The following is a 26,372-nucleotide window of genomic DNA, read 5'->3' on the forward strand; positions in this document are numbered from 1 at the left end:
CTGCATATAAAGACTCTTGGGAGTGCAAAGATGTAAATGCTCTTTTTTTTTTTGTTGTTGTTGTTGTTGTTGTTGTTGGGATGCACTCTGAAATTCAATAAGGAGAAGATAAATATCCACACAACAACATGTGGTTGTATAGGTCAGTCTGGGCTCGGCCATTGGGAGTCCACCCAACAGGACGCGTTTTTGTCAGAAAGATTTCCTGGAGGAGAGGTGTGGGCTTGGTCTCCAACAATGGAGAGGATGTGTGGAGATACTTCTGGCAAGAGAAAGAGCATTGATAAAGGTGGAGGGACAGAAAGGATGTAGATATGTGCAGTGGTTCAAGAGATTCAAGAGATGAGTATGGTAGAGATGACAAAGAGAATAAATGGTAACAGTGAGGCCAGCAACCGATTTCGGGAGTCTTGAATGCCATACCCACAACCAGTTTTATAAAATGAGAAGTACTTGGGAGGATGAAATGTAGGCCCAGTATTAGAAGTTAGAGCAATCTCCAGGGTCCATTGGCAGGGAAAGAAGGGGACGATGGAATGCCGAAAGGGTCCACTAAGTTTATTAAGAGCGTTGGGGATGCTTTGCTTACTTGAGGGTTGAAGAGATAGTGCTGATAGGGTTGGATAGCAAACACAGGGAGCGAATAATTAGCAAAGCCAGTTGCCCAATGAGCTAAAGAGCATTGTAATAAAAAAAAATTTTTTTTTGTTTCTTTTTGCTTGTTTGTTGTAGGCTACACTTAATGGTGCTCAGGGCTTACTCCTCTGTGCTCAAGGATCACTCCTGGTGGGGCTTGGGAGATCAGTTGTGGGGGTGGGGGGCACGTTGGTGAGGAGGGAAGTGCAGGGATGGAAACTGGAAAGGGGCAAAGCCAAGAGAGGGTGAAAGCTATCCTTTGGGGTTCAACACATTCGGGGAAGCAGCAAGGAGTGGTCTGGTTCAGAGGATGGCATTGTTTATGTGAAGTGACATTGATGAGTCAGACAGTAGCTGGAGAAGGGGCTGAAAGATGAGAAGCACCCACTTGAGACCCAAGTCCCTTCTGAAGCCTCAGGATTAGGGACCACCTCCCACAAGTGAACTGGGGCTCTTTCTACCCTCTCTCAGAAGCTGTACTCCAATCCTTCCTTTTGTCTTCTTCTGAGGAGCTCTCTAGAACGAGAGAGCTAGTTCTAGAGAGTTCTCTGGGAACTCTCTAGAGTTCTCTGTGTCTGGCACTGCTGATGAGTCGAGTTTTCCATGAAGATACAAATATCCTATATAGACACTGACCACCAATATGGTCACCACTACCACATGTAACATTGGAACACATGAAAAGTGACTAGTGGGGCTGGAGCGATAGCACAGCGGGTAGGGCTCTTGTCTTGCACGCAGATGACCCGGGTACGATTCCCAGCATCCCATATGGTTCCCTGAGCACCTCCAGGAGTAATTCCTGAGTGCAGAGCCAGAAGTAACCCCTGAGTGTCGCCAGGTGTGACCCAAAAAGCCAAAAAAAAAAATTTTTTTTTTCAAGAGAACGTGAAATAGTGAAGCACAATAGTTTTTAGTGAGTGGAAATTACCTAGAAGATGGGGGTTTGTGTGTGGGGTGGGGTGGAGGAGAAAGTGGTGGCTTTGGGACCCAGGAGTAGGGAAGTGGCCGCAGCTGCAGCCTGGAGTGGAGGGCTGAGCCATCGCCTCCGAATCATGGCCCAGGACTCCTGTTAGACATGGAGTTTGGGTCCTGGGTAGTCAAGATAGGGGAAGACAGTGAAGATTTGGGACATAGCCCTGCTGTTGTAGGACATCACCAGCCTACAAGTCCCTGGCCGCCTGGCTGGCGGATGCTGCACACGCTGACCACAGACCCCAACATCATGGTCATCCCCTGCAGCAACAAGGACCTGGCCCTAGGGCATGAGGTCATTTTTCTGGAGGCCTCCCGTGTTGCCCAGGAGAAGGAGCTTGTGTTCCTAGAAACCAGAGCTCTCATCCGCGGACACCGGGAGGAAGCCTTCCTGCAGTGTGCCGGTCCCATCCTAAACAAGATGGACTCGGGTGAGCTGGATCCCGAGAGGAAGGGTTCCGGCACCCAGGGTGGGGACTGTCCCTGTGCCAGCTGCCGTAGCCTCAGAGGGCACAAGCATTGAGACCTGAGAACTGGCTCTCCTCATCCCCAGGAGCCCTGCCTTCTGGCTGGGGCCCGCACACAGGCCCCAGAGGCCTTGCCCCTCACCTCTCCCACTTGTCCTGCCCCGGGACAAGCTGTGCTCCCACCTGCCCTCTTTCCTGGCCTGGTGGGGCCTGGCTGAGGAAAGACTGAGCCACAGCGTTGCAGGTGGGGGAAGAGGGACCCTATACCTGCTGTTGCTCCCTCTGTCTTGGTTGACCCCTGCCTCCCCTGAACTCCTAACCATACAAAAAGAGTTCCCCAAGAGTGAAAAAAAAATTCTCCATGAACGGGGCCTTGTAAACAGGGAGTTTGCCTTTCACACAGGTTCAATCCCCAGCGCTGTATATGGTCTGCTAAGCCCTGCCAGAAATGACCCCTGAGCATAAAGTCAAGAGAAAGCTCTGAAGACCTTTAAGTGTAGCAAGCAAAGAAACAAAAAAACACCACCACCACAACAACAACAAAATGGAGTTCAAGCCTGAGATCAGGCTTGGTAAGGCCCCAACCTTCCACTGAGGGGTATGTGTTCATTGTCAGGAAGTCTGTCCAGGCCCCACTGCCCACATAAAACATTGTTTACACAAGAAAGAAAGAGAGAGAGAGAAAGAAAGAATGACAGAAAGAAAGAGAGAAAGAGAGAAAGAGAAAGGAAGGAAGACAGAAAGAAAGAGAGAAAGAAAGAAAGAAAGAAAGAGAGAGAGAGAAAGGAAGGAAGAAAGAAAGAAGAAAGAAAGAAAGAAAGAAAGAAAGAAAGAAAGAAAGAAAGAAAGAAAGAAAGAAAGAAAGAAAGAAAGAAGGGAAGAAGAGAAGAAGAGAAGAAAGAAAGAAGGAAGGGAGGGAGGGGAGGGGAGGGAAGGAAGGCAGAGACAGAGAAAGAAAGAGAGGAGAGAGGAAGAGAAGAAACACATATTCAGGAAAGGACATGAGATTCTCTGAAGTAGAATAAGACTATTTTGTTTTGTTTTGTTTTGTTTTGTAACTTGGCTATCAGGACTAGGTATTTTACATCCTTCTAAAAGTGGATGACTTTTGGGAGGAAGTTATACAATTCCTTCAAGTGGGTTTTTTTCTGGAATTTATTGCATACATAGAAATTAATCTGGTTGGGGGCTGGAGCGATAGCACAGTGGGTAGGACATTTGCCTTGCATGCGGCCAACCCCAGTTCGATTCCCAGCATCCTATATGGTCCCCTGAGCACCGCCAGGAGTAATTCCTGAGTGCAGAGCCAGGAGTAACCCCTGTGCATTGCCGGGTGTGACCCAAAAAGCAAAAAAAAAAAAAAAAAAAAACCCAATAATAAATAAATAAATAAATAATCTCATCCTTTGCACATTGATCAATATTTTCAGAGTCTTCTGCAGCTTGTTCTCTCCTGAGGGGTCCACCCTTCTCTGGGTGTGGGTTTTAGATTTCAGCATCTGGGTGGTGCCTCAGTTTCTCCTCTCCAATGACCTAAGGATTTGCATATCAAAGGGATGAGGTCTTCAAACTTTTGGTCTACTTTCAGAGATGGGGGGTACTGAGTTGGGAATCTCTTAAGCATTATTACTTTTTAAAAAGCAACACTAGGAAATCACATGATCACATCAGAAAAGACCTACTTACCAGATGAAATCACACCTGAGCTAATAAAAGGTGACGAATTACACTAGATAAAGAAGAGGAAAAGTCTCACCCAGGAGTGCACAAATACAAACAGGGCCTGAAGGTAAGTGATACATGTAAGGAACTTAGAATTAGCCAGGACTTCGAAGAAGTGCAAGATGCGTGACAAGGCAGAGAGGGGTTAGGTCATGAGGAGTCCATAGAATGACTTTTTCCTAAATCTGGTAGAACACTCAGCCCATGGGAATATATCAAAGTCAGCATCTAGGTTTTTGGTGCATTCTCTGGAGTTGTTAAAACCCAGTGAGGTTCCTTTTTACACCAGAAATTTATGGTTTTAGTCAAGTTGTTTGACATACTTTTGAAATACTAAGATGATATTATCAATCAAGTAATAAGGTAAATACATCTAGAGTTCTAAGAGAGGTATGGATTATATTGTACATGTTTGGAAGACAATAGCAAATAGTAATTGAAACCAAAGTGATCAAATTAGCCAGTTGGCTGGAGATGGGATATAAAAGTGAGAATAGAAGAAAACCTAGATTCCAGAACTACCAGTTTCCATTTATTTGTTATTTAGGGGCCTGCATCCAGTAGTGTGGATTACTACTACTGAGAGCTACTCCCAGCTCAGTGCTTGGTGGTGGTGGTGAGGGGTGTTCCTACAGCTATTTTGACTCAGTTGTGTCAGGGATAGAACCCAGGGAGGGTGCACAATCCACTGAACCTACCCATTTCACAGACAACTAGAGGAGAATGTAATAAAAATAGTCAGATAAGGAAGGAGAAAACTAGGAAATTGAAAAAGGGAGATTGTCATAGGGAGCCCAACTTTGTCAAATGGTACAAAATGCCAGGGACAGAGGACCCTGTGAAAGCCACGTGGAGCTACAAGAGCTAAGAGGGCACCAGATTTGATGAACTGAAGGAGGCTGAAGGGTAGGAGATGAGATAGGGAGGCTCTGAAGACTCATTTCAGTTGTTTAACTGTGTCAAGGAAGAGAGAGGATAGTGGCTAGGGGTGATAGGGTTAGTTGATGACATTTTGTTGTTGTTTTAATGCTGGGAGTGGCCACTGTATGCTTAAAAATCAATGGAAAGTGCCCAACTAAGAAAGGAGTTGGAGATCAGGGAGAGAGGGAATGAAGCCTACTGATTGGATGATTAAAACGCAAGAAGGAATAGGAATCAGACCAGATCAACATAGGGTAGGCGTTTGACTACTGGGGGCTCTCTTTGAACGTTTACTTGTAACTTAAAATTTTAAATTTAATGTATACCTAGAATGCTTAAAAGAATGCTTAAAGCAAACTCATAACTCAATGTACTTATATAGAATATCCACATAAATCAGAGAAGAATATAACTTTGCCAGTTGTCCACCATGAACTTGTTGGAAACTACTTCATTACCTTCACAGCTAGCTAAAACTTTGGGTCTAGTTTTTCCATTGCCCTTTATGTCCTTAATATTATTAAATTTTGCAGTTTTTTTCCTTCTTCATACGAACATAATTATATCAAAGACTGTTTTGGGGAGAGGGGTTTGTGCTTAGGGTTTACTCCTGGCTCTGTGTGCAGGCATTTCTACTGGAGGGCTCAGGGGGCCATAAGTGGTGCTGGGAATCAAACCTGGGTTCAAGGCAAGGGTTTTATCCCCTTTACTCTCTCTCCAGTCCCCAAAGATTATTTCATGCTTTTACTCAGGTATATATACTTTTTTAAAGTATTTATTTATTTATTCATTTATTTATTTTGCTTTTTGGGTCACACCTGGCGATGCACAGGGCTTACTCCTGGCTCTGCACTCAGGAATTACCCCTGGCGGTGCTCAGGGGACCATATGGGATGCTGGGAATCGAACCCAGGTCAGCTGCATGTAAGGCAAACACCCTACCCTGCTATTGCTCCAGTCCCTCAGGTCTGGAGGTACATATACTTTTTAATTTGCTGGGACACACACAATTGTGGTCAGGGCTTACTCCTGGCTCTTAATTCAGGGATCACTCTTGGCAGGGCGCAGGGAACCATATAGGATTCTGGGGACCAAACCTGGGTCAGCTGCATGCAAGACAAGAGCCCTATCCATGATACTTATGCCCAGTCCCTTAGTATACATATATACATACATGTATATGATTCAGCCATGTTTTTGCCACACTTTAATCATTTTTAGCATTCAGCCATGCTTTTGCCATACTTTAATCATTTTTAACCCTGTAAAATATTCCATAGTATGTACATGCCACTATTCATGGATCCTTTCTACCATTAGTGGATATTTGGGATGTTTCTTGTTTAGGGTTATTACAAAATGCGCAATGAACACTCCTTATGTTTTGGTGCATCTGTACATGAATTTCTCTTGGGAGCATTACAAACTGAACATTTGGGCCATAGAGTATGTGTACCTTCTACTTCCATAGATGATAGCAAAGTTTTCTAAAGTGGGTGCACTAATTTTTGTTACCGTAAGACAAAGTGCTCAACTTTATTAGAACTGAGATAAAAAGCATCATCATTTTTAATATGTCACAGCATTATTTTACTGAAGCAAGGTCTTTTTTTTTTTAGAGGTAAATTCTAAATCAACTGCTCAGCTTTGGGCTGCTTCAGAGTTTCTTTCTCAGCATGATTTTTTTATCAAGTAGATTGCTGTTTCATTTATTTTATGTATTTATGTATGTATTTCCTTATTTATTGTTTTTTTGGGTCATGCCAAACAGTGCTCAGGGCTTTCTCCTGGTAATGGATACAGGGATCACTCCTGGTGGGACCCAGAGGACCATATAAGGGGGTGCCGAGGATCAAACCACATTGGCCATGTGCAAGGCAAGTGCCCTGCCTGCTGTACTATCACTCTGGTTCCTCACTTACATTTTTTGGCTAATATAAATTGTTTTTGTTGAAATATATTTGAGAGGGGTTTGATCCCTCTGTATACTCTTTCCAAATTTCCTATTTCCAGAAAACAATTCTAAGGTGATGGGAGTTATTACTGTGATTCTCATTGTAGTTTCTTCCTCCCTCCCTTCTTTCTTTCTTGAGTGGGGGGCACACCCAGTGGTGCTGGGGCTTACTCTTGGCTCTGCACTCAGAGATCACTACTGGAAAAGCTCAGGGGACCATATGTAGTGGCAGGGACTGAACCCATGTGAGTTGTGCACAGATGCTTTTTCCACTGTATTACTTCTTTGCTTCTTTTTCCTTTCTCTTCCTTCTCTTCTTCCTCTTCTACACTTGACTATTCAGGGATCACTCCTGGTAGGGCTGAAGGGGCCATGTGGGGTGCTGCGAAACCAGCCTGAGTTGACAAGCACCTTACCTGCAGTACCATTTCTGGTCTAATATTATTTTGTATTATTTATTGCATGCAAACTAAGGCTAAATGTGTTAGTACCTGATGGTGGAAAAAAACGTATAAAACTAAATATAGACTCAGAAAAATGAGTTTAAGACTGTGGAAATGTGAGTGAATTAAATCTGTGGATGATATTGTCCTTTCCAGATTGTGATATTTGTGTGTGTGCGTGTGTGTGTGTGTGTGTGTGGGGGGGGTGTTGATTTTTGTTTCAGGGTCACACCTGGCGCTGGTCAGGGTTTACTCTTGGCACTCTTCTCAGGGATCACTTCTGGTGGGACTCCAACCTGAGTTTGCCACAGGCAAGGCAACTGCTTAACCCCTAGGACTATCTCTCCATGATAATATTAACGTTTTGGGAGAGATGACCACTGGGGAGAAACTGGAAAATGTTAACAAAGAATTACTCTGTATCTTTTCAAATTGCAGGTGAACCTCCAACTCAACAAAAACTGCACTGAAAATACATTAGTAAAAGTTGGTTTTAGAAAACGTACCATAGAAAGTCACATTGGATAACCCCCAGTCATTCATATTGAGGGATTCCTGGGGCCCATTATTCATCCTGAGGACCCAACTGGAAAGGACAGAAAGTAGCCTAGAAAGATCTCTCCCTCTCTTCTTCCTCCTCCTCTCTCCCTCCCTTCCTTTTCTGGGGCTCTAGGGATTCAAGGCATCACATATACTAGACACATGTTCGACCCACTGAGCACGACGGCCCCCCACTCCATGCTTGGCTACTTTGATGGAAGTGAAATCCTACATTTCAGGGATCCTAGACTTAAGACTGTTGTCCCCCTAGATAGGGTCAAATTCTCTCAGCTAATTTCCCCCCTTCCCCCCCTCCCCCGGGCCACATCGGGCGATGATGCTCAGGGCTTACTTCTGGCTCTGCACTCAGGGATCAATCCTGGTGGTGCTGGGGTTGAGGGGGGCGGGGCGGGGGAACCCTGTGGGATGCCCAGGATTGAACCTGGTTGGCTGCGTGCAAGGCAAACGCCCTAGCACCCGCTGTACTATCGCTCTGGCCCTCAGCTAATGTCTGATTTACCCACTAGTTCTACTACTGTCCATTTCTCATCGGCACCTCCGAAGAGAATGTTGGATTCATTCTTTTATTCCAGGCGGACACACATACACACACAGAGAGTGAGTGATGCGAAGAAACATTTTAAAACTTAGGGAGTTAGGGAGCTTTCCAGTATTCTCGAAAAGTGCACGCCGCCGGGAGGCGTGCATTGAACTTCTCCGGGCGGGCGCCGAAGAGCGTGCGAGCAGGGCAGGGTAGTTCGGAGTCCCGCAGCCACCCTTTCTCTGCGCGGCTGCTGCTTTTCCTGGCCCGCCAAAGGGCCGACTTGAACCGAACTTCGATTCAAGTGGGAAGAGAAGGGAAAGACAGGCGGCGGGCGGGGGAAGCCGGAGAAGGCGTCCGCCGCGCGGGATGAAGCACTACCTGAATCTGGAGAAAAGAAACTTCTCTGCGCCCCGCCTCGCGCGTTTCGCGAGTCCCGGAGCAAGAGAAGCGCAGGATCCGAAGCCCGGGGCTTGCCGAGTCCTCGGCGCGGGCGCCGCCACCTCCGAGCCGCCCTCCCGCCGCCCGCCCCGCCCAGCTCGGGACAAAGCCCGGAGCCCGAGCCGGGAGGCGGGAGGGCGGCGCCCGCGCGCGCTCCGCTCCCCCGTGGGCGCCCGGACTCCGCCCCGCCGGCCGTCCGCGGGGAGCCCGCGCCCCAACGGCGAGGCCGAGCGCGCGCGGCCCGCCCCGAATCCCCATGACGTCACCGGCGGCGGCAGGCCCCGCCCCCGGCCCCGGGCGGCAGGCCGCATGACGTCACCGAGGCCCCACCCCTCCGGAGCGAGTTCGGTCCTGGCGTTCATTTCATTCCTGTCCTCATTCCGAACATTCTTAGCATCGCTCGCGCCGCGCCGCGCCGCCCGAGCCGAGCCGAGCCTCTGCCGCCGCCGCCGCGGCCCCGCCGCCCGCCGCGGGCGCCCACCAAGCACTTTGCAGACTCGCTTCCACCCTGCGGGCCAGTCCGCGCGGCGGGGCCCGGGCCCGGGGCGGCCGCGTTCCGGGGACAGGCCATGCAGTGAAGCCCCCGCTGCCCCCGCAGCCCCCCGCGCCCCACCACCCCGTCCACCTTCGCCCAGAGCCGCGGGCAGCAGCACCGCGCGGCGCCTCGCCGGTCCCGGGGCAGGAGCGGTTCTAGGCAGGGTGGGGTGGCCCAGCCCGGGGACCGGGAGAGCCGGGGAGGGCGCCGGGCACCGAGCGCAGGGCGGGGGAAAGCGGCGCCGAAGTTTGCCGCGGACTCGCCGGGCGCCGCAGCCGCTGTCTTCGCCGAGGTAAGTTGGCGCGCGGGGCTGCTGGGGGGGTCCCGGGGGTGCCGGGGGGCGGGGGGCCGGCCGCGCGTCGGCTTCGGGCCGCTCTTTCTCCCCCGGCGTGGCTTTGTGTGTGCGGCGGGCGGGCACGCGGAGGGGCCGGGGCCGGGCACCCCCCCGCTCCCGCCTCTCCGCGCCCCCTTCAAGGTGAGCGGCCCGGCGCGGCCGCGCGAGTTTCCCCGCACGCCAAGTTGGGCCGCGCGCTGCGGAGCCCGCGCGGCAACAGGCGGCCCCCGTCGGCGGCCCGGGAGGCGCCCCCCGCGCGCGCCGCCGCACGCACCCCCGTCGCCCCCTCGCACCCCCGGGCACTTTGCACGGGTTTTCCTAGGACTGGTCTGAAGTTCGGAGCCAGCGCGGGCGGGGAGAGCCGCGCCCGCCGCCTCGGAGCCCGCAGCCGGCCAGACCTCCTTTCCCGCCCCCCATAACCTCCCCCCCCCCCAAACTGCGCCTCCCCGGCCGCACCGGCGCCCGGGGTCCCCCGAGGCCGGCTGGGGGTCTGCGCCGACTTGTGCTGCTGGCGGGGGCTTAGCTCCTTCTGCTCTAAGATGAAAGGAGGCACGGCCGTCTTTGCCGCTTCTCCAGGACTGTTGCTGCCGCCGCCGCCGCCGCCGCCGCCGCCGCCGCTTCATTGCACATTCAAGTGGAAAATTTTTAGGAGTCAGCAGAAACATTGTGTCCAAAAAAGACTGACTCGCTCTTACCACCAAACCTTGGAGGAGGCTCTCCCTGGAAAACTTCCCTTCGGTAGGAAATACTGGGGGATTTGTTTGTTTATTGGAAGAGAAATGATCCCCAGGAGAGGGGGAAAAATCAGGGTGCACTTCTAGTCTTTGTTCCTATCTGCAACACTTGTTTTCAAAAACTCCAGAGGCCCGCTTTAAAGAAGTTCAACTTCTATGATTTTTTTTAAAAAGTGTATTTTTCTTAATTGAAGCAACATTTTTAATAAATTGAAAACAATGGGAGGCTCACACCTCCCTTATTCTCACCCCACGAAAGTAAATAAAATCCAGATCTTAATTTTCTTTGCTCTTTAATTGTCTTTCTTTTTAAAGATTTATTTAAAGTTGAGTGGTGTCACTGTATAAAAATATTTATGAAACAATGAAATGCCAGCCACTAGCATTTCTCAGGAGGCTTGTTAACTTCTCAGAAGCAAGTGGCTGCCTGTGATTTGCAGAAATGAAAATTGACCTCAGTAAGCACTGGAAACTTAGGGACAGATGATGTTCCAGGAGTAGGTAGTGTAAGAAGCCGGTGTTTTAAAAACACTGCCTCAGAGATCATAGAGCCCCAAACAGATGAAGTCTGCAAAACTATCAGGCTTCAGAATAGTAAGAAAAGATGTTTAAAATGCTAGAGACGCTGCAGGGAAATAGAACGCATTCTGTTCTGGACAACCCACCCAACGTGTTTTTAATTTCCCACCCTACACCTGTATTGTTTAGGGACCTTTGCAGTGATCTGATGGCTCATGGTGTGTCTGGGGCCTGCAGGTTAGATACCTGGATAGATGGATGTTTCTCCTCACCAGCTATCATCCCCCCATATTGGGTATTGTCAGAGGCGGGACTGCTCCCTTTTCTCTGTAGATCTTGCTGGTCTCTCTTCTTCAGTGGCTTTCTTTCCCCTGGGTAGTACCAGAGGCAGTGGTTGGGGTAGTGAATTCAAGCTGGTCTAGTGTTTTATCCTGTCAGGGTCAGATTGGTGCCGGGTGAGCAGGAGGGTCTTGGGGCTCATGCACATCTGAATACATAGAAGGGCTAGTCTTAGATCCAACTTTGGTAAGGCTCTTTCCTCTTTAGAAGGAAATAGTCGAACTAATAACAGTGTGACTCGGGAAAGACAGATGGATTAGTTGAACCTTTGTCAACATCGAGGTTTGGGATTGTTGATTTTTTTTTTTTTCAGGGAAAGGCTTATTTTTCTAATCTCACTATTTCCATAAATGGTCACAGATATTTTTGTTTAGTATTTCTTTGTACAACTCCGTGTTGAACTCTCAGGTTTCAGGTTTTAAACAGAGTTTACAATTCTTTTATTTGCTGTTGGTGTAAAAAAAAAAAAAAGAAAAGAAAAAGAAAAACCTGATAAGCGATATCCATTTACTAGTTGTTGCTGATGGTATAAAAGTACCAGTGTAAAACCATTTTATTTATAGTTCACTAATAATAAGTACTACCTTATCCTCAGGGTTAGTAGTACATTAGAATAGTATTTTTTTCATTTTCTCAAGTTTGAGACAAGGAAATCAGTGTGACATTTTGCCTTTTACACTTTGTGAAAATCTAAAAAGGAATCTCTCATAGACTTCTTTCTCTGTGTGATCTCTTTAAAGTAAGAAATAGGACTCGATCCAGAAAACATGCCCGAGAGAGATTATTGGAAGTTAATTTTTTTCTTTTTCCCAAAACATAAACCAGGACTCACCACACGTATACCGAATGAAATTTAATTTAAAGAGGGAGGGCAGCTAAGCTGAATTTGAGCCAAATAGAAATGAATTTCTCATCGAGAGGTAGTGCTTCCTTGGACTGTGTACAGTTTGTGCCCCAGCAGCAAACTAATTACAAGTAAGGGTGTGTGTGTGTGTGTGTGTGTGTGTGTGTGTGTGTGTGTGTGTGTGTGTGTGTGTGTGTGTGCGCGCGCGCGCGCATACACACACACATGTGCCTGCGTGGGAAGGGGATACAGCCTGGAAAGTCAGCTTCCTTCTCCTCTCCCTCTTCATTTCCCCTGTATTGCAAGAATTATATATTCATTACTTATTCACTTATTTGGGGACTGGAAAAAAGGAAAGGCAAGTCATCAGAAAGAAGTTTTTTGTTGTTGTTTGAGCTTCAGTCTTTAATAAATTTTGAATTTTGCTGGTCCTGACCATGTAAAACAGCAAGTGTAAGTTAAAGGACTTTTTCCTAATGAGAAAATTGGAGAAAATCTTCTTGTAGTTTATCATTGGTGTCTAGATTATATTTGTAGTTAAAATTTCAGTAGAAAAAGATGTAACAGAGATACAGAATGTATAGCCCAGTTTCTTGATAGGCCTTAGAGAAATGAGCTGTGCCATTAATGATACTTGAAATGGATTAATTTACAGATCCATGGCAGTTGTATTAAGAACCTGTGTATCTGTGGGATTACTCCTCTTTAATCTCATGTGCTAATATGTGTTAATTGTGAGCATAATTATACTGCCTGCAAATGAATATTGTGTTTTATCACTTAAAATTTTGGTGCAAATAACTGCATGTGTGATACATATATGTAAAACATGTAAAACAGCCATGTTCACAGGCAGGCAGTAGATAGCACATTTAAACTTATTTTAAGCATGTTATTTACTTCCAAATAGATTTTAAAAGGAGGAAAAAAATTGCTTGGGTGCAAGCTTCACTTGGAGGTAGGATCTGTTTAGAGATGAAACTTTTTGAGTGTTTTCTCGAAATACTGAAGAATATTGGCCAGAGCAAGTGTCCAAAGCTTTCTGTAGAACTGAAAGAAAATCAGGGACTCATCTCTCTGCTGATAAATGCTTCCTTCCCTTTGAGGATTCAGTGACTGAAACTGCAGAGAAACTCGGCAAGAAAAGTGTATACTTAGCTTACTCCCCTTTGACAAACTTAGACCCTGCTCTTGGCAACTACTTAGGGCTGACCCATGGCTGGAGTAATCTTTTAGAGCTGCGGGGCGCCTTTTAAAATTTTATCTTTAGAAGCCACAGATTATCTTGTGGTATTTAAATTAGATCCCAAATCATGTTTGAGCAATTCAGTGATGTCTTACATTCTTTCATATTCACAAGGGTGATAAAATCAAGTAATTCAGGTCCATCCCTGGTCCTTCAGGGTTGGCTTTTAAAAATAGCCAATTAAAATACCAATTTTGGAACCTGTTGTTTTTCAGTTAATAACTTTATTCTTTTGAATCTGGGAAATTCAGGATCATCTTCTTGGATAGTTTTGGACATGCTAGAATGTATCAATCTAAATATCTGGAGAGTTTGGATGTGTGTTTTGTTTTAAAGCGATTTAAACCAAAATATTTTAATTTTTAAAAAATTTTGTGAATTATTGATAGTCTTCAATCTTAAAACTCCTCTCATCAGAAATGTCTTTGATTCTGATCCATATTTGAACTGACATTTGAAATGCAACCATTTTTATAGATCTATCTGAGCTTTGTGATGAGGCAGGGTGAGGGAATTTTAATTGGTGTATTTTTATTTCAGGCATGGCAGAGAGCGTGCCCCAAAGGGTGGGTTTCTAGGATGGTATTTGTTATAGAATGGGTCACTTGGAACTTTGAAATTTGCCCTTTGTTTTTGCCCTGAATTGTTTTGCCTGAAATTTGTCCACTGACTTTTAGCATGATTGGAAGGATTCTCAAAAAATGTTTTCCATAGTCTCAGAGCATTGGCTAACTGAAACCCCCGGTGTCTTGTTTCTGATTGGATTGGGACAGGCAAGGGGGTATCCTTTCTAATATTTTAGCAGGTTGAAGGATGAGTCCATGCTAACTGTATTGCTCCCACTCTTCCCTCCCCCCCCAGTTATTTAAAATAAATATTTTCTGTTTGGATGCAGTGCTTTCTACTCCAGTTGTAGTTTGAAGGTTAGGGCTTAGTACTGGAAAATGGGTATAAAAGAAAAGAGAATTTAGGGAACTAGACAGTTTAGCCAATAAATTGCTTGCCTTGCACATGGCCAACCTGGGTTCTATCTCTGGCATCCCATATGATCCCCTGAGCACTTCCAGTAGTGATTTCTGTGTGCACAACCAGGAGTAACCTCTGAGAATTGTCAGGTGTTCCTCCACCCTCCTCAAAAAAAAAAAAAGAGAATTTGTTAATGAACCTGTTAAAACACCCAGTGAGAAATTTTGGTTTCTTCTGACATCTGACAGGTTTTGATACAAGTCTAAAGTGAATGAAATGCCACTTACTGGGAACTATACAACAATGACGTGTGCTGTTGTTTCTACTGATATATAAACTGAAAAACTGCTGCTAATGGTGGGAAATGTTAATTATGTGAGAACATATTGAACTTATATTCTTTGGCATGAACTTTTAAAAAAAATGCATGAACTATGCTGCTTTTTTTACAGGCACAGCTTTCTAATTATCATAATTCAGTTCAGCTCCACTCTTGGACAGAGTCCAAGTGCAATCGCAATTTAACTTGAAAGGAGGTTTGGGATTTTTTTTTTTTTTTTGGTACTGAGAATGTTTAAGAAAATTTGAAAAGTTCATCCAAGAATGTTGTCTGCTTAGGTGTGGATAATTGGGGGGAGGAAATGACTGCCTCACAATAATAGTTAACTAGAACTGAGTATTAGGAAAATGGTAACTTTCCCCCCTGGTCTGCACTATATCCAGACCATCTTCATTTTGCACATTTTTACATAACCAGATGCTGCGTGTTGCTGAGTTCTCTTTTAAAATTGGTGTCTTTTACCTGGTCTCCACCCCCCAACCCCCAATAAATGAATGTTTTGTTACCATCAGTGATACAATAACTGTATAGATACGAAACTCAAGGCAATAGAAGGAAATGCAGAAATCTTATGAGTGTATTTGGCAAATCACCATATATATATATTTTTTTATACCAACTAACCCTTGATGGCATTTTATGGAGAGGTCATCTTTGACACTCTTCCTTACTGGGTCCAGTACCCTTAACATTTTCTATGATCTAAGTGTCTTTTTTCAAAGACGATAATGAAGTCCAGGCACCAAATCCTCTGTGGAGTCAGTTTTAATTGGAAGAAAGAACAACTTTTAACTGGACCTTCCGACTTTTCGTCCAGTCTGGCTTCTACTGCTAAAATGCAAAGGGAGCCTGTGGAAACCAAATGACTTCATTTGCTCTGGCACTTCAGAGCCGAATTCACTTCCATGGTGGTGAAATAAAAGGAGCCAAGTGTTTTAAATAGCCACTCCCCAAGGCCGCCCGGCCTGAGTGTTTTGAGAAAAGGGCATTGTCTGCCTGCAGCTCTAACTGGGAGCCTGCGGTGGCTCCCCCTCCCCCACAGGCAGCTCCGTTTCTGAAGTTGACATCTGGTTTTCTCTCTGTGCACCTGATGTGTACCCACACACGTGCACACACGTGGTGTGCTCGCATGTGTTCTGCCGCTGACGTGTGCTTTTGAACATTGGATGTGTGTGTGTGTGTGTGTGTGTGTGTGTGTGTGTGTGTGTGTGTGTGTGTGTGTTTCAAGCTCCTCTTTTGGATAGGGGGAGGCATAAGCTAAAAGCACAAAATAAAAATGTAATGCAGTAGCCACCCCACATGCCACTGCTGCCCGGTTTCTCTCCAGTGGCGCTCTCTGGGAAGGCGTGCCTATTGTTGTGGCAGCAACAGGCAGCAGAAGTTGGGGCACCATATGGCAGATGTGGCCTCAGATAAGCTGTCTGCTAATTTAGCTTATCAATAGCATTTTGATATGCTTCATTTTCAGATCACCCTCACTGTGCTGGGGGTGTCTTGGGGGCTGGCTGATTTGAGACCATTGTGAAGCGATGCTTCCTTTGGTGGAATCTCTTTCAACCCTCTCTCGCTGTCTTTTCATCTCAAAGCCTCTGGGAGACAATGGTGGTTGGAGTTTGAAAGAGCTCCATCAGCTGAGGAAGCCTTCAGCATCCTCTTGAAATCTGGGACACTTACCAGGTATTTCCATGGAAAGAAATACAGAGAGGTTACTGAATGGCATTTTCTATTGTAAGGGGGGAAAAAAACCCACATAGCTCAAAATTTGCTTTTGTTTTAAATACTAATGATAAGGCTTATGCTCATTATGATTTTGAGGTTAGTTATGCTTAAATTATAATTTCCTTTCACCTTTGAGTTTGATTTTAATCAAAAAATGTAAAAATGCTAACCACCTGTATAATTGAAAATCAGGGTAGGTGTTTGCAATTTGGAGGTAAGAACCCGCTTCCTTTAAGACTAGAAATTGTTAAAGAGGGACATGTTTGTAGAAGACCTCTGCTCAGGTCCAGTGAAGCTGAAACAAATGTAAAATCTCATGCTGGGGCAGTTGACAGGGAACTAACTCTTGCCTGAGGTGGTGATGCAAATATTGGGCGTCTCCACGCATGAGGCGGCTCAGTGGACATTTGGTGAAGTGTGTCACTGTGTTTTTTTAGCCAGGTGAATCTCATTCCACAAACATTTGCGTTCCTAATGTGTGTCAAGCATCGGAGATGCCAAGGAAAAACTGCCCCTTTCCAGCCCGCCCTATCTATAAGCTTTCATCCACCTTCTGCCACATTTTGACATTGGTATTTGCAACTTACAGTACGTGAATCCTCTTACATGAAAAATTCGGAATGACTGTTTTTTTTTTTTTTTTTTGAGCCACACCAGGTGAGACTCAGGGGTTACTCCTGGCTCTGTGCTCAGGAATTACTACTGGAGGTGCTTGGGGGACCATATGGGATGCCCAGATTAAACCTAAATTGGTAGGGTAGGCAAGTGCCCTACCCACTGTATAATCGATCTGGATCTGGCCCCTCAGAATGACTCATGACTCAGCCCTGTGGAGTCTTTTCCCCATCCCGGAAGGCCTCTCTACCCTGGCTTCTTAAACTTCCCCAATCCCTCTTGGCCCTCAGAAATGCACCACAGGTGGTCGAGCACTTGTAAGGAACACCTCAGATTCATTAGGTGGTTTAGTTTGAATTAATGTTTTGTTTTTGCACATTTAGAATCCTTCCATTGTTCGGCACATTTCTTGAGAACCCCCCACGTGTGTTTATGCAAACCCATCTGGGGTCACGACCCCACAGTTGTAAGGAGCCAGTCTGTAGCCTACCCATAGGTCTTACCTAGCATGTGTATTACAGCCTCTGAGAAACTTCCCAGGCCTGGTCGTTGCCCCAAGAGATCAAGAGGATTAGGGAAGGTGAAAGGCTTCTGCATTTCTAAGAGACTCCACAGTGGTGGTGTCTGCCTCTGACTGAGAACCATTGACTTAACTACTATAATTTTTATCCTCAGATCGGATCAGACTGAATTGGCCAGCACACCTAACTCAGAATGGGTTTTTTCCTCTCCTGCGATTTGTATGACAGTATACCTTGAATACTTTATGAAGTATTTATAAATACTCCACCTTTATGAAGGTCACTGAGATGTTCTTGATCTGTTTTTAAGCAAAATAAATAAACAAATAATAAAAGCACACCACGCAAAACTAAGGTTACATCTTTCTAAGCTGGAGAAGCAATAAAATGAACACATGTCCGTCTGTGCTGGGCTCTCATCATTTACCCCCTGTCGTGTAGACTCTGTTCCTAGGTGGGATTCCAGAAGGGGCTTGGCTTTCACCACTGGGAGTTTAAGGGCTGATTCCCCTTTGGCTGCTTGCAGAGGTTATTCTACTCTGTGAATAGTGAGGGTAATCTTGGAGCCCCTTATTTGAGCTCCCTTGCCCATGCAGAGTGAGAGAACCCTTTCACATGGGGTGGGGCGGAGGGCATGGCATGTACTGACATCTTTTCTTTCCATCTTGAGTATTTGGAAATCCAGATGCTCCCAGTTTTTGCAAGAAACTGCTGCGGGTCCTTGGACATTGAGGCATTTATGGTACTTCTGTATGCAAAGAATTTGAAGATCAGCAGAACTCCCTGGGAAGTTGACAGTTTAGCTGGGGGAAACAGCATGCAGAGAGAACATCATAATGTGGTAAAGTGTCTCTCATGTTTCATCAGTTCCAAGAACCAATTTGCCCCCATATTTGATCATTTTTGAAGCTGAGGTGTATCCTACAAGCATGGTGACCATGCCTCATGATGATGTTGCTCAGATTCATCAATACCATAGAATGAACATAGACAAGAAAAGCCTGACTGTCGATGCAAGTATCTCTAACCATGCTCTTACTGTCACCAATACAGTTGTTCTGGCTGGGGTGTGTGTGACAGTGGGGGGTGGGCCACACCTGTAGGTGATCAGGTGCTCAGTGGCTGTGCCTGACTCTGAAGTCAGAAGTCACTACTGGCAGTGCTTAGGGAAACTATATGTAGTCCTGCGATCAAACTTGGGTTGGCTGCATGCAAGGCAAGCACCTTACCGCATGCACGATTTCTCAGCCCGCCCCCCCTCCAGTATTTCCAATGAAGAGGCTAGTTATTTGTGGGAAAGGATGGATAATCGAACTTCCCATGAATTTGCATTTAGGTATATATTTCCCAATTTATTTTGCTTATATTTTTCTCTGTGTGTGTGCAAGATTGACACATGAGTGAAAAAAAAGTTCAATATGTATACAGTATGATTTCCAAGTGATAAGAAAGCATTCTGGTGTGGTTTGTTTTGCAATCATATTTCTTAGAAATAAAACCATGCTGCATCTAAGAAATAGTCAGTTTCTGAGAGATGGTGAGATTTTTATGAAGCATGCTCTTGTCTTTATCCAAGAGGATATGGGAGACAACTTTTCCCCCTCTCCCACCCCACACTCCCCCATGCTGGGGATTGAACCCTAGCTTCACACATGCAAAGCCTATGCTCCACTGCTGAGCTCCAGCTCTGGCCTGAGATTTTACATAGTTGACAGGGCTGTTTTGTGGGAGTGGACGGGTAAGTGGGAGAGGCTTCATCTTTTTACACATTTGTATTATTTTGGAACGTGAATTTCCCTGTACACTGTACAAATAAAGGGGAACATCACATCATGGGAGAAGTGCTCATGAAGTTTCCAAGAGCTGTGATGTTAGAGTTTGAAAGGAAAAGAATTTTGTTTTGTTTCTCCTCCCACCTCTCTCTCTCTCTCTCTCTCTCTCTCTCTCTCTCTCTCTGTCTGTCTCATATACTATTTTGGAAATTGAATGAAGTTGTTTCTTTGTTTTTTCTTTAAAGAACAACAACACTCCTCCCCCTACCCCAAAATACTGTGGAGAATAGAGAACTCAACCTATCATTAGCCGCAAAGAAGGTTTATTGCCCGTCATGAGCTGGTATAGATCCACACTCCCATTTGAGAAGCAGAGGGAGGGTGAGAATGAGTTGACTGGGGGAGTCGGAAGTTTCCCAGTACTGGTTTGGGAAAAGGCAAGTTAATCACATAGGTTTTAAAACTCAGGTTTAGATTGGACAGACCCTAGTCCAACCACTTACTGGTTGGACTTGGACAGATTACTTCCTCTCTGAGCTTTTGTGCCCCCCATCTGTAAATATCAGCTAAATGCCTTCTATCTGCCACATACATAGTAAGTGTTTGGTAAATAACAACTTCATGGGTTATCTTGCCTACCAGGTCTTCATGAATTTCCTGTCAGGTTAGCTTAGACAGTGAGTGCCCCTAAAATACTCAGAGTTGGGGCAGTTACTTAGTGGAATTGGACTTCTGGTCTCATGCAGAGATTGAAATTCCAGAGACAGACATCCCATAAACTCCTTGGCCATTAATCGCTTTGAGCCACACTTCCCCTATTAAAATGGAGGAAATCCATCAGTAAATGCATAATATTTGAGGTCATTCCTTTGGCAAACATATTGGTGTAGCTGCACAAATTAAGTGGAACTATTTCACAAAGTGGGTCGCATGTTGCACCTTTGCCCACCCAAGAGACAACCTCCTCTATAGGTTTTTGCTTGAAAGCCACACTCTTAAATTTGGATTGGTTTTGAAGAGTCTTCTTTAAAGTAGTTACATGGAATTTATTGTGTGTGTGTGTGTGTGTGTGTCTGTCTGTCTGTCTGTCTGTCTGTCTGTCTTCTGTCTGTCTATCTGGGAAGTTGGATATGGGCCACACCTAGCAGAACTCAGGGGCACTGTGTTCACAGATTGCTACTGACGGTGCTCAAGGGACCATACATAGGTGGTGCCAGAGATCGAACTAGGGTTGACCATTTCCTTACATGCTGTACTATCTCTTAAAACCTTGGAACTTCTCTTTTCGTACAGAAACTATGTGCAGCGCCTAGACCTGCCCTCAAAGCCACGGTGGACTCTACACACTGGGGGTCTTATAGCATCGAGTTTCAGGGATAAGAGAACAAAAGGCATAGAAATACCCTTTACCTTTGATGCCCCATTGCACTTAAAAAATGTATAAATTTTTATTTGGTTATTATTTTGGGGCCACACCCAGGGGTGCTCAGGACTCACTTCTGAGTCCTGAGAACTCTGGCTCTGTGCTCAGGGCTTTCTCCTGGCAGTGTGCAGGGACCATGTGCACTGCCGGATAGTGCAAGAGAAGCGCATCTGCCCTGCTCCTTGAACTTCTGATATGTTCAGAGGGCAATAGGGCAGGTTGCCTGACTTTCCTGTGTCTTCAGGTTCTGCATCTGGAACATGGGGCTGATGTTTTGTTAAAGGGAGGTGGCAAGATTTAATAGTGGTAACTTAGGTCTTCAGGTGTGACTGCTGTTCAAAGGCAGGTCTGGAATTAAACCTTTCCCCTCTCACCAGGCTTCTCTGGACCTTCTGTGTAACTCAAGTAATAATTCACACTTACGTGTGAATGGCAGCTTGTGCCCTTGCCAATGCAGCTGCATGTTTAAGAGAATGTTTGTGAATCTAGAATGTGTGTCTACTTGTCCCTAGGTACTTGGTGGGTAGCTTAAGTCCTTTGTAGATATTATAGCACAGAACAAAGGAAGATGCCCTACAGTGGTTCTTTTTAGCGCGGCTCCCTGCTTAGCTTTGGATTGTGCCACTGTGCTCAGGATTTTAGGCCGGAGCATTCCTGGAGAGTAACCTCAACTATTACCATAGCTTTATGGAAGCAGGAATGGAGCCTGCTTGCATTTTATTGATTTCTCCTATTGCCTCTTAATCAGGGCATATAGAACTGCATTTTAGCTAATGAGTTTCCCACTCTTTAAATTAAAGATTAAAATTGGAATTGTTGAGGGAGATGAGTAGTTTTCTTGGTAATGGAGAGGCAGGCAGGCAGCTGGAGAGAGGAGGTGGGTAAATTTAAGCACTCTGATATACAAACCCTGGAGTCTGTGGAAAGACAGTGAGCTGTGGACTCAAAGAGGGTGAGTTTTATGGTATGTGGAGAATATGACAGACCAAATAAGATACCGACCCTGAGCAGTGTCACAGGGCACTCAGGGCATCCTCAGAATACTTTGCCATGTATGTACATTTGTTTTTCTGGTCAAGTTATGAAGATGGATAGTTGAGAACAATAATCTTATGAGTTTGTTTCTGCTAGCTGCCTGGCTAGCAATGAGGGGCCCAAGAAGTATTTTTTTTTAACTTTAGAAAGAATAATGTCAGCCATGAAATGACTTCTGATAAAGGCTAGGTGTGTTAACCACCATAGAGCTTTAAATGGTGCAGGAGAGAAACTACACGGGAGAAGCCGCAAAGGGCTCCTGCATCTGCTCTGCTGAGAACAGCTCCCAAGCACTGTGGGGTATGGCCACCAAACAAATGATACTAAAACAAACACACACACAACACCAACAAAATCCCCTCTAAAATTAAACCCAAACCCAGATCACCACCAACCCAAACCCAAACCAATAAGACAATAGACAGAAAACCCCAAATGGATATGAGAACTTAATCTTAAAGAATATAAAGTAGGAGGAGATCTTAAGGAAGAGAAACCAGGAGGTCACAAGTCAGTTACTGAATTTAGTTGTTTTGCATTTTAGGGTCACACCTGGCAGTATTCAGGACTTACTCCTGGCTCAGTGCTCAGGGAATCACTCCTGGCAGGCTTGAGGAGCCATATGGGGTGCCAAAGACCTGACCTGTCCCCCTCCCTCTCTCTCTCTCTCTCTCTCTCTCTCTCTCTCTCTCTCTCTCTCTTTCTCTCTCCCTCCTCTCTCTCTCCCCCTCCTCTCTCTCTCTCTCTCTTTCTCTCTCCCTCCTCTCTCTCTCTCTCCCCCTCCTCTCTCTCTCTCTCTCTCTCTCTCTCTCTCTCTCTCTCTCTCTCTGTGAACCTGATTTGTAAATAGATTTAAAATGGGGACAGGGCTATCAAAATGGTATAGGAGGTAAGTTGCTTGTCTTGCACACAGCTGATGCAAATTTAATCCCCAGAACCACATATGGTTCCCTGAATTTTATCAGGGGTAAGCACAGAGCCAGGAGTAGCCCTTGAGTACTTTTAGATGTGGTATAATCCCCCAACCCCTAAAGTAAATAAAATGAAGAGAAAGTCAGATTACTTTAAACTCCAAGTTTCACATACTTTGTTCTGCCTGGCTCTCTTAATTGCAGCTTGCTCTTATTCCTGTGTTCTATTTAAAATATTTTTTATTGATGAAGCTCTCTGGCTTACAATAACATACCACACCCATCACCTTATTCCTGTGTTCTTCCACCAGATGCTGACTGCCTTCCTCATACTCTTTGTGCCTACTCTTATCCATTTGTCCATTTGTGTTTTCCAGTGGCTTGTCCTTTACTGTTCCTGGTAGTGTTTGTTTACCTGGTGCAGTGCTGCCCATTTGGGTGTAATCCTTAATGGCATCCTCTTCTACTCTAAATATATACATGTTTGGACAATAAACTGCTTGGTCCTATTAATAGGAAACTGTTGAGAAAACTGATACCTTTTAATTGAGCATGAGCGAAAAATCCCTGGCAGGTTGGCTGCCTTTGTGGTGTTGAGTTCAAGACACTGTTTTTCTTGAAGGTGTGTCCAGGCTGTGTTTGAGACCAAAGCTACAATGAAAGTGAATTTCAGTAAACCACTTTTCTTGTGAGCCTGTACTAGTTTCAGATTGTTTTAAACAAACTGTCTGCCGTTCTCTGGATCAGCTAATAATGTTTTTAAAGGTTTCTCATAATTCATAGGCATGATTCAGTGCTGGTTCATTTCCTTATAGACAAGCAAAGCTTAATTTAAATAGCTTTCCCCAGGGGAATCCTGAAAGTTTTATACTATGTGAAATTTGGGGCTTAAAGATTGTATTTTATAACCTGTGCTTTTTATTTTTTTAATTTAAGTGCCTCTTTATCCATCCTCCTTTTGGAGGATTGGTATAGGGAGTGTACACCTGATTCTCAGGGCTTACTCTGACTTACTCCTGGAGGGCCTTAGGGGACCATAAGCAGTGCCCTATTGGGATTGACCCCAGGTTGGTTGCATGCAAGTCAGGTCTTCCTCTCCAGCCTCACAACCTGTGCTCTTGATACTTGTGATGTTCCCAGGTCTCAAACTCGTTTTTTTTTTTTGCTTTTTGCGTCACACCCGGTGATGCACAGGGGTCACTCCTGGCTCTGCACTCAGGAATTACCCCTGGCGGTGCTCAGGGAACCATACGGGATGCTGGGAATCAAACCTCGGGTCGGCCGCGTGCAAGGCAAATAAGTGCCCTACCCGCTGTGCTATCACTCCAGTCCCCCAAACTTGCTTATCTTTGTTCTATTGACTGTGTGTGTGTTTGCTTTTAAATATAAAAAAGGTAGGGGCAATTGATGGAATTTCAGAAACTTAAAGACATTTTAGTATTTGGCCCAAAACAAAGGAAACTGTAGAGATGACAGTGTCTTTGATTGCCGGTGTCTGTGTTTGACCCCACCGACTGTTTCCATTGTCTGAGCATGTGTTTTAGGCAGTAGCTCTGTCTAACAGCGTTTTTTTCAAGTCTGGTCGAAGCAGTGGTGTTTGGGCTCCTTGGACGCCCTTCCCGGGTGAGAGATGGATGTTGCTATGTTAGGATAGTTCATGGGGGACGTGTTATTTGAGTGAGGGTCCTCCCTGGGCTGTTGTCTTAGTTCCCCCATCTCCAGCTGTTGGGGAAGATGCCTGGGTTGGACACCCCCAGCTGTTAACTCCCCCCACCCTCCACCTTGGGCAAGTCACTTAGAAATTTTCGGTTTCTTTTTTTGGGATGATTAGGCTGGGCCACCTGCCCCTGTCTCCTGCTTTAATATTTAGCTTTAGATTAAAGAGATAAAATGAGTGCGCCCTCGCCTTTGGGTGAAAGGTCCTAGAGCACCTGTCATTTGAGTCATTCTCCCCTCCCTAAGCCAGGTTTGTGGAGGAGGTGCCTAACTTCTGACAGACCTCTTCTTTTAGTAGTGCTAATTCTTGGAGGAGAGAATTTGGATAAGAAAGGAAGGCTGTCTGTCTGTTCTGCAACCCATTCTTGTGTTGTTGCCTCATTTAAACAAGATCTCCCTTTGTAGTAGAAGAAAGTAAAGCTCAGAGAGGCAGTAATCTCTCCAAGATCACACATCCAGTTGATGAGAGCCAATGTTTGGAGCCAGTTCTTAGATCTGTGACACTATAGCTGCTAGCTGCTACATGACTGCATACAAAACCACAAGATTGCATATTAAGTCACACAAACTACAAGACATACAAGCTACAAGATGGCATATTAAATCACTTTTCATGGGGACACTGAAGCAAAGGTGTGTTGACCCATGAAGGAGGCATGCCCTGTTCGGCTCGATGTCCCTGTTGGCCACAGAACATTTTACTCTGTCTTCAGAAAAAACATGTGACTAAGGCCCTCACATGTTGGGTTTGATCCAGGCAAGTGTTTCCTAGTAGAATTGTCCCAGCCTGTTCATTTGTGGTAGTGAGAGGAGGCAAGATTCATGTTTCCTTTTGGTTTCAGTTCTCAACCTTTTACCTCTCAGACTGGTTCTGCGAGCCATTGATACTGAGGGCAGTGCTGCTAAAGGCGGGGTGGATCTGCATTGCTCTATAGGTGTGCATGTGAGGGTGTGGGGGGTGGGGGGAGTAGGGGGCGAGGGGTGGGTGTTGATGTGGTTTGGAAACTTGAACCAGACCTGCCAGTTTATCTGCTTTTCCTTTGGAATGTGCTCTCTTGGCAGGCAGTCAGAGCTAACTTAGCCCCCCCACCACCCTGCAGGCCTGGATATGGAAATGGCCTGGCCCTGGGTTTAGGGAGATGACCTTGACTTCACTCCTTGGCAGTGGGAGTTCTCCAGAACCTGGGAGATGGGGTGGGTTTCTCCCCTTGGCACCCAGGGGAGTGGCTGGAAAGTATGTCTCACACTCGTAGATGGTGTGCAGTGGCTGGGGTGGAGGGTGCAGGCAGTTTGTCAGGCTGTCCTTCATCATCAGGCAAAGACCTTAGGGGCTTTGCAACAGGCGCGCTGTCTCTCTGACATCCTGGTTGGCTATGGTGCGAGTTGACGGGGTGGATGCCGTCTTTTCCTCCTGTGTTCCTTGTGGAGACTGGGCAAAGGGGTCAGCAGTTTCTGCGTCATTTGCTCTTGTCTTCTCACCCACTTCTCAGTACCCACTTTCTCCTTTTTTAGTCCCTTTTAGTCTTTGACATTTCCAAGTGCTGTTCTCGTATTTCAATTGGTCCCCACTTTGTAGTATTCTCTCTAGTGCCCTAATAGTCCCAGTTCTGCTATGATCTTGGGTAAGTTACTTTATTTCTCTGGGCTTTAGTTTCCCCATCTGATAAATGATAAAGATAATAACACTTCCCTAGATATGAGTTTTAATTGAAATATGATGAGATATGACCATGAATTGTCCACCATGAGACTCTCCAGTGGTTTCCCCAGTCCATTCTGAGTTTTGTTGTTTTATTTAGGGGGTGGGAGCTGTACCTGGTGTTGCTAGGGGTCTACTCCGGTTTTGTGCTGCCGGGAGTGCCGAGGATGAAGCCAGCGTCAGCTGCATGAGAGCAAGCACCTGAAGACCTGTGTTGTCTCCTCCATCCCAGTCTCTTCTGAAGTTTCCTGCTGCATCTGCTGTCTATTTCTCTGTCTAAAATCCTGAGGGTTTTGCCCTGACTTGAATGCTCCAGTCTGACAGGAGCTCATTTATTTGCCCATTTTCCTCCTTTGGGTTTAGTTTTAAGCATTCCCCCAGATTGCCTTCTTGCTGGATTTCCTTCTGAATTGTTTTTCTCTTCCCTCAGACAATTACCCCTTTGCTTTCATACTTTCTATTCT

General features: G+C 45.7%; 1 protein-coding gene and 1 pseudogene across 2 annotated transcripts in view; both read left to right on the plus strand.

Moving 5' to 3' along the window:
* The first annotated feature begins 1,714 nt into the window (after positions 1–1,714).
* Positions 1,715–2,134, plus strand: LOC129405938 (ras-related protein Rab-4B-like; annotated as a pseudogene).
* A 7,088-nt stretch (positions 2,135–9,222) lies between these two features.
* Positions 9,223–26,372, plus strand: part of TEAD1 (TEA domain transcription factor 1) — a 280,154-nt gene continuing 263,004 nt past the window's right edge. For both annotated transcript variants that reach the window (XM_055142566.1, XM_055142567.1), the window contains exon 1: positions 9,223–9,467. The gene's annotated coding sequence lies outside the window, so the exon portion shown is untranslated. The remainder of the gene's footprint in view (positions 9,468–26,372) is intronic.

Source organism: Sorex araneus, chromosome 6 (assembly GCF_027595985.1).
Source record: "Sorex araneus isolate mSorAra2 chromosome 6, mSorAra2.pri, whole genome shotgun sequence".
Lineage (NCBI taxonomy): Eukaryota > Metazoa > Chordata > Mammalia > Eulipotyphla > Soricidae > Sorex > Sorex araneus.